General features: G+C 37.7%; 1 pseudogene; it reads right to left on the bottom strand.

Annotated features, from left to right (window-relative positions):
- Positions 1–2708: 2708 nt before the first annotated feature.
- Positions 2709–4440, bottom strand: LOC145537728 (heat shock transcription factor, Y-linked-like; annotated as a pseudogene).
- Positions 4441–5694: the final 1254 nt, after the last annotated feature.

The raw sequence follows: 5694 nt of genomic DNA, 5'->3' as shown, positions 1-5694 counted from the left end.
CAGAATGTATTAAAAGATATAACTTTGTTGCGCATGCCATGGGATCTTGAAATATTTTGCATGTAAGACTATTCTTTGATTTGCTAAAATGAAAATAATTTGTAGGGTAACAACACTGATGTCATATTGAGCTATTTAGGCCCTGCTGTTACACATTTGCTTGTTACATTGTAGGCATCCAATTTCATCCTCTGACCTTCTCCCATCAATTTTTCTACTTCTTGTCTCATCTTCTGTGTTTAACTCCCTTAAATTTTTGTTCTCACTTTTACTATTTTAGGCACCAATTATACAATAAATAAGTAAAGGAAGGAAAATTGAACTCATGTACAATATTTCCCTAATGAATTGATTTATTTTCTCTATCAGCTTTTGAGAATTACAGGTACTGATATGTTAAGCCCATATGAGAATTGATCACCAAGATAATGTATCATGTAACCAGGCTTCCCGTGGTAGGGCAATTGAGGTATAATTTAATAACATGTTTTCAGGAGGGGAAAAAAACAGTAGTTTTGCCACATGATATAGTGAATGCCCTCATGCATGCCTTTTCCCAGTTACCACAGAGCACTAAGGAAATTAATTCTGTTCTTTTTGAGAAGGACCTGACACACAAAGCAGAACAAGAAAGAAGATAAAAGGGAGTGAGAAGGAATAATCAGTACATGGCAATGAAATAGAAGACATGATTATTTTAAGGTGCTTTTTCTCAAAGCATGCAAATTTGACTACAAAGTAAGATGCCTGAAATCGAAAACAAGACCATTGGACTTTGGGCTTGAAATGATAATGAAGGACACCAATTTCAATAACTCTTATAATGGCTATAAAATGCTTACCTCTCTAAAGCATAGTATTCTCAGCCAAATTCAATGAAAACTTTCAGTGAAAGAAAAAGAGTGTGCTTTGTGGACACCTCCCTTATCTACACAAATATTCCACAGCTGTCACTGTCCATTAGCCCCAAACATGAGAATGGTGAACTTAACTTGGTGTTGTCCTATAAGGGTTACCATACCAAAACAGGGCCAAGACTTGATATTGCCACCACCATCTAAAGGAATGGCCACAAAGTGGAGATTGCCAAGATCCCTAGGTAGTGTTCATGACAGTCTGCATACTCCAAAGGCAGACACTCTGCTCATCGTATTTCGTTGTGAACTATATGAAGGATCAGCCATTGATTTTGATCCTTCCTTACTCCATGACTTTTCTAGATGATTATAACGAATGATTCCGTTTTTTGTTGTTTTTTCATAAGTATCTCTATAACTACTACTGAATTTTAGGGAACTGTGGCCTGAAACAACATGCTTAGTATGGGTTCTTATAGACTGTAAACTTCATAAGAGCAGCAATCATTGTATAATTTGAATTCCCACATTTGACATTCATGTAAATATAATATATATTTCTCAACTGGGAAAATTTTCTCAGTAAGTAGGAAAGGCCAATTATGATAATAGTGCAGGTTATAGGATGTTGTTGAGTAATGTATATAGCATTGGATTGGTGATTACTTTTCATTATTGATAATTCAGTAAGTACTTACAAAATGTCATTTGCAGGGTCTACGTTTTAGCTGATGTGAAAGATACATAAAGAAAAGGGGGTAGACCCAAAACACATTGAAGGCCTGATACCTGTGCTCACCTCCGTAGGAGGGCGAACAGAGGTTCCTTCCAACATCAAGAAAGAGTTGAGGCAAAATTGTGAGAAGGGGCTTAGCACATCTGAAAGCAGTGTGTGTGATTGTAGCTCCAGAAACAAGGTGTAACAAAACGATTATGAAACTACTACAGAAAACAAATATCTTGTCCTCAAAGAACTTAACCATCCTGAGATGCTGCAATCTCCACAGAAATTTATTTTGTCTCTGAGGGAACAGATAAAAAAAATCTAAATATGCATCAGGAAATATAGGGTGTAATATAGGGTGTAATCACCATGGCAGGAAATAAAAGTATGCTTTAAGGAGAGGAGAGCTAAAATGACCTATACAATACCACTTGTAAAATACCTATCTTGTGCTGAGCATGTTCCAGTCACTGATTATGTCCTGTAATCTCTGGTATCACACTGATGGTATAACGGTTATCCTAATTTTGGACATGCTACAATATCTATATTTTCAAGTATGAAACGAATTTCTATAATGAAGACAATCTCCTGTCTAATGTCTTAAGACTCTGCTGCTGCTAAGCCATTTCACTTGTGTCCAACTCTGTGCAAAACTATAGACAGCAGCCCACTGGGAGCCATTTTGCACGGAATTCTCCAGGCAAGAATACTGGAGCACGGCACCATTTCCTTCTCCATGTTAAGACCTTACGTACACCTAATAGAATATCATGTAACTGTGAATGCACTAAGGTACGTACGGTGTATGGGCACTTTTTAAATTTTATGTGTATCTCTTCCTTCACCCATACCATCCTCATTTAGACACCCATTCATTTCAACATGGATGATTTCCCAAATCACTTTACATCCATTACCTCTTTTCCCTTTGTTCTCATTTTCTTGCTTAGAAACAATAGATTAGGTGCCATTTACCTAGGATGCCTAACGGATGTTTTCTTGAACTGAAGAGTTTATAAAAGAGTGCAGAAGAATAGCCAGACATTGAAATAAAGACTTAATTTACACTTCATTGTTTCAAAATAGGAAACAAAACTGTGCAGATGAACGTGTAACTTTATTATTCAAATACAAGAATTGTAGGTATTTGTTGACATCTCCCAACGTAAATTTTTATCTTCTTTAGGTTGCATAAGCTGATACTTATTTGATAGGTCAGTTTTAATTAGCATGGTTTTCACATAAGGAATATCCTGATGAATTGACTTGCAAGAACGGTGGTGGATGTATAAGTGATCATTGGCACTGGGGATTTTGAGTTTCCTCTCTGTTGCTGGTTAGGAAAAGGACTGTCATGGGCAGACATATCGCTATACCTGTCTGGAAATGTAGAAGGCTCCACCATCAGTCCAAAAGAACTGCTCCGAAATGGAGATACGATGTGGTTCTGAGAAGTAGAGGTAGCGGTAGTAGCAAAGTCCTCAATGTGGCCATTTACTTGAGTGTAGGTGTTATGGGAGTGCCAATTAAAAATGCTCAACAGGTTTAAAACAGCAGGTTGATATACCACATTCTGTTCTGTTTGTTTAACTGATATTGATAATGGAGAAGGAAAGTCACACGAAGATAGGGTGCTTGTTTTCGGGACTATCTGGCTGGTATATGTCTTTTGTGGGAAAGGCACACTTAAACTTGTGGAAGCTGAAAATGGACTCTTTCCACTAGTTTCATGGTGAAAACCAGGGTTACGATCATCTATGTTGACCCTTGCTTTAACATGTTTCTTCTTGTAATCTCGAACTAATGAAGATTTTGGAAACACATTGTTAACCCCAACTCCTCTTTTTATTCTTCCTAAAAGTTGTGGATAACCTCTTTTGAAATTTGGATTATGGTCGACCTGTACCTAAAATCAAAGGATACAATTATTTCATTTTTTTATACACCAAGGGACACCGGACAAACAAAGCTAAACTATAAAAATGTATTTCTTTAATGATACCAATTAAATAGCATCAAATGAAACATGTCCATTAGTAGTTTTAACACCTTACGTGTTAGAAACAGATGCACTCCTCATCTAAAAAATATGTTGTATATATATATATATAGTAAATACCACTTAAAGTAGCTTGAGAACAAGTATCCGGTTTCAAGTTGCTAGGAGAGTATGTTAAATATCAAATATTTTAACCTCCAGCTGTTCTCAACTTCAAAAAATTAAATGTTTTCAACAATTTGCTATCTTAATTTTAAATTCAGTTTTAGCTATATATGTGAACATGCTTTCTAATTCACATGAATTAATCTTACATATTACCAATAAGTGGAAATTTTGGAATGTCTTGCTCAAAACAGAGACATTGTTTTCTTCTTCCATAAAGTCAGGTAGTGAAGCAGATGTTTGAAAAATTTGTCAATTTTTATTAAACCCATAAAGGTTAAGCTGGTGAACTAAACTTTTCATACTATCAGTTTTAAATATTCTGAAAGGGATCTTTCTTTCCAAGACTTCTTTCTTGAAGAGTTTTTCATTGATCACTATAGAAGTGCCACTCTCATCCCACCAAATAGATTCAAACTGTTCACTTTCAACTATAGTCCAGAGTTTTTGAGAAAAGTCAGTGAAAGAAAATCATTCAACACATTTGTTTCAGAGACAGAAAATATATAGCATGGCCTTTTTATCCCAACTTCCTCAGACAAAGCCTGAGAAGCATATTCTTGAATCATAGATCTCAAAACTGAGACCCCACTTAGTATCTAATCACACAAAGAAGATCTAATGGAGGCTTCGGAACCAGTTGATTCATCTTTACGAGGCACATCTTGAATTTCTGAAGGAATATGTGCCATCTCAGAGAAATCTTTTTTTCAGATACTTTCCTCATTTGTCTGATTTTACACACTCCAACTTCAAATGCTGCTTGGCTGGCGTACAGAGATAAACTCTCTAGACCATCAGCATGGTTCTCAAAGTCAAAAAGCTGTGACATCACAAAGTCACTGGTCTCCTAGCAATTGAAGGTAGCTCTGAAATCATAAAGTCACTGGTCTTCTAGCAATTGAAGGGCAATGTTAAACCAGTGTTTACTTCTCAGTTCAGTTCAGTTCAGTTCAGTCACTCAGTCGTGTCCGACTTTCTGCGACCCCATGAATTGCAGCACACCAGGCCTCTCTGTCCATCACTAACTTCCGGAGTCTACCCAAGCCCATGTTCATCAAGTCGGTGATGCCATCCAACCGTCTCATCCTCTGTCGTCCCCTTCTCCTTCCACCCCCAATCCTACCTAGCATTAGGGTCTTTTCCAATGAGTCAACCCTTCGCATGAGGTGGCCAAAGTATTGGAGCTTCAGTTTCAACATAAGACCTTCCAATGAACACCCAGGATTGATCTCTTTTAGGATGGATTGATTGGATCTTCTTGCAGTCCAAGGGACTCTCAAGAGTCTTCTCCAACACCACAGTTCAAAAGCATCCATTCTGCGGCGCTGAGCTTTTTTCACCATCCAACTCTCACATCCATACATGACTGCTGGAAAAACCATAGCCTTGACTAAACGGACTTTTGTTGGCAAAGTAATGTCTCTGCTTTTAAACATGCTGTCTAGGTTGGGCATAACCTTCCTTCCAAGAAGTAAGCGTCTTTTAATTTCATGGCTGCAGTCACCATCAGCAGTGATTCTGGAGCCCAAAAAAGTAAAGTCTGACACTTTTTCCACTGTTTCCCCATCTATTTCCCATGAAGTGATGGGACCAGATGCCATGATCTTAGTTTTTTGAACGTTGAGCTTTAAGCCAACTTTTTCACTCTCCTCCTTCACCTTCATCAAGAGGCTCTTTAGTTCTTCTTCACTTTCTGCCATAAGGGTTGTGTCATCCGCATATCTGAGGTTATTGATATTTCTCCCGGCAATCTTGATTCCAGCTTGTGTTTCTTCCAGCTCAGCGTTTCTCATGATGTACTCTGCATAGAAGTTAAATAAGCAGGGTGACAATATACAGCCTTGAAGTACTCCTTTTCCTATTTGGAACCAGTCTGTTGTTCCATGTCCAGTTCTAACTGCTGCTTCCTGATCTGCATACAGATTTCTCAAGAGACAGGTCAG

This window comes from Giraffa tippelskirchi, chromosome Y (assembly GCF_054371585.1).
Source record: "Giraffa tippelskirchi isolate mGirTip1 chromosome Y, T2T-mGirTip1v1.2.pri, whole genome shotgun sequence".
Classification (NCBI taxonomy): Eukaryota; Metazoa; Chordata; class Mammalia; order Artiodactyla; family Giraffidae; genus Giraffa; species Giraffa tippelskirchi.
Note: the sequence above shows the minus strand (reverse complement) of the source record. Positions and strands in the feature narration are given on the sequence as shown.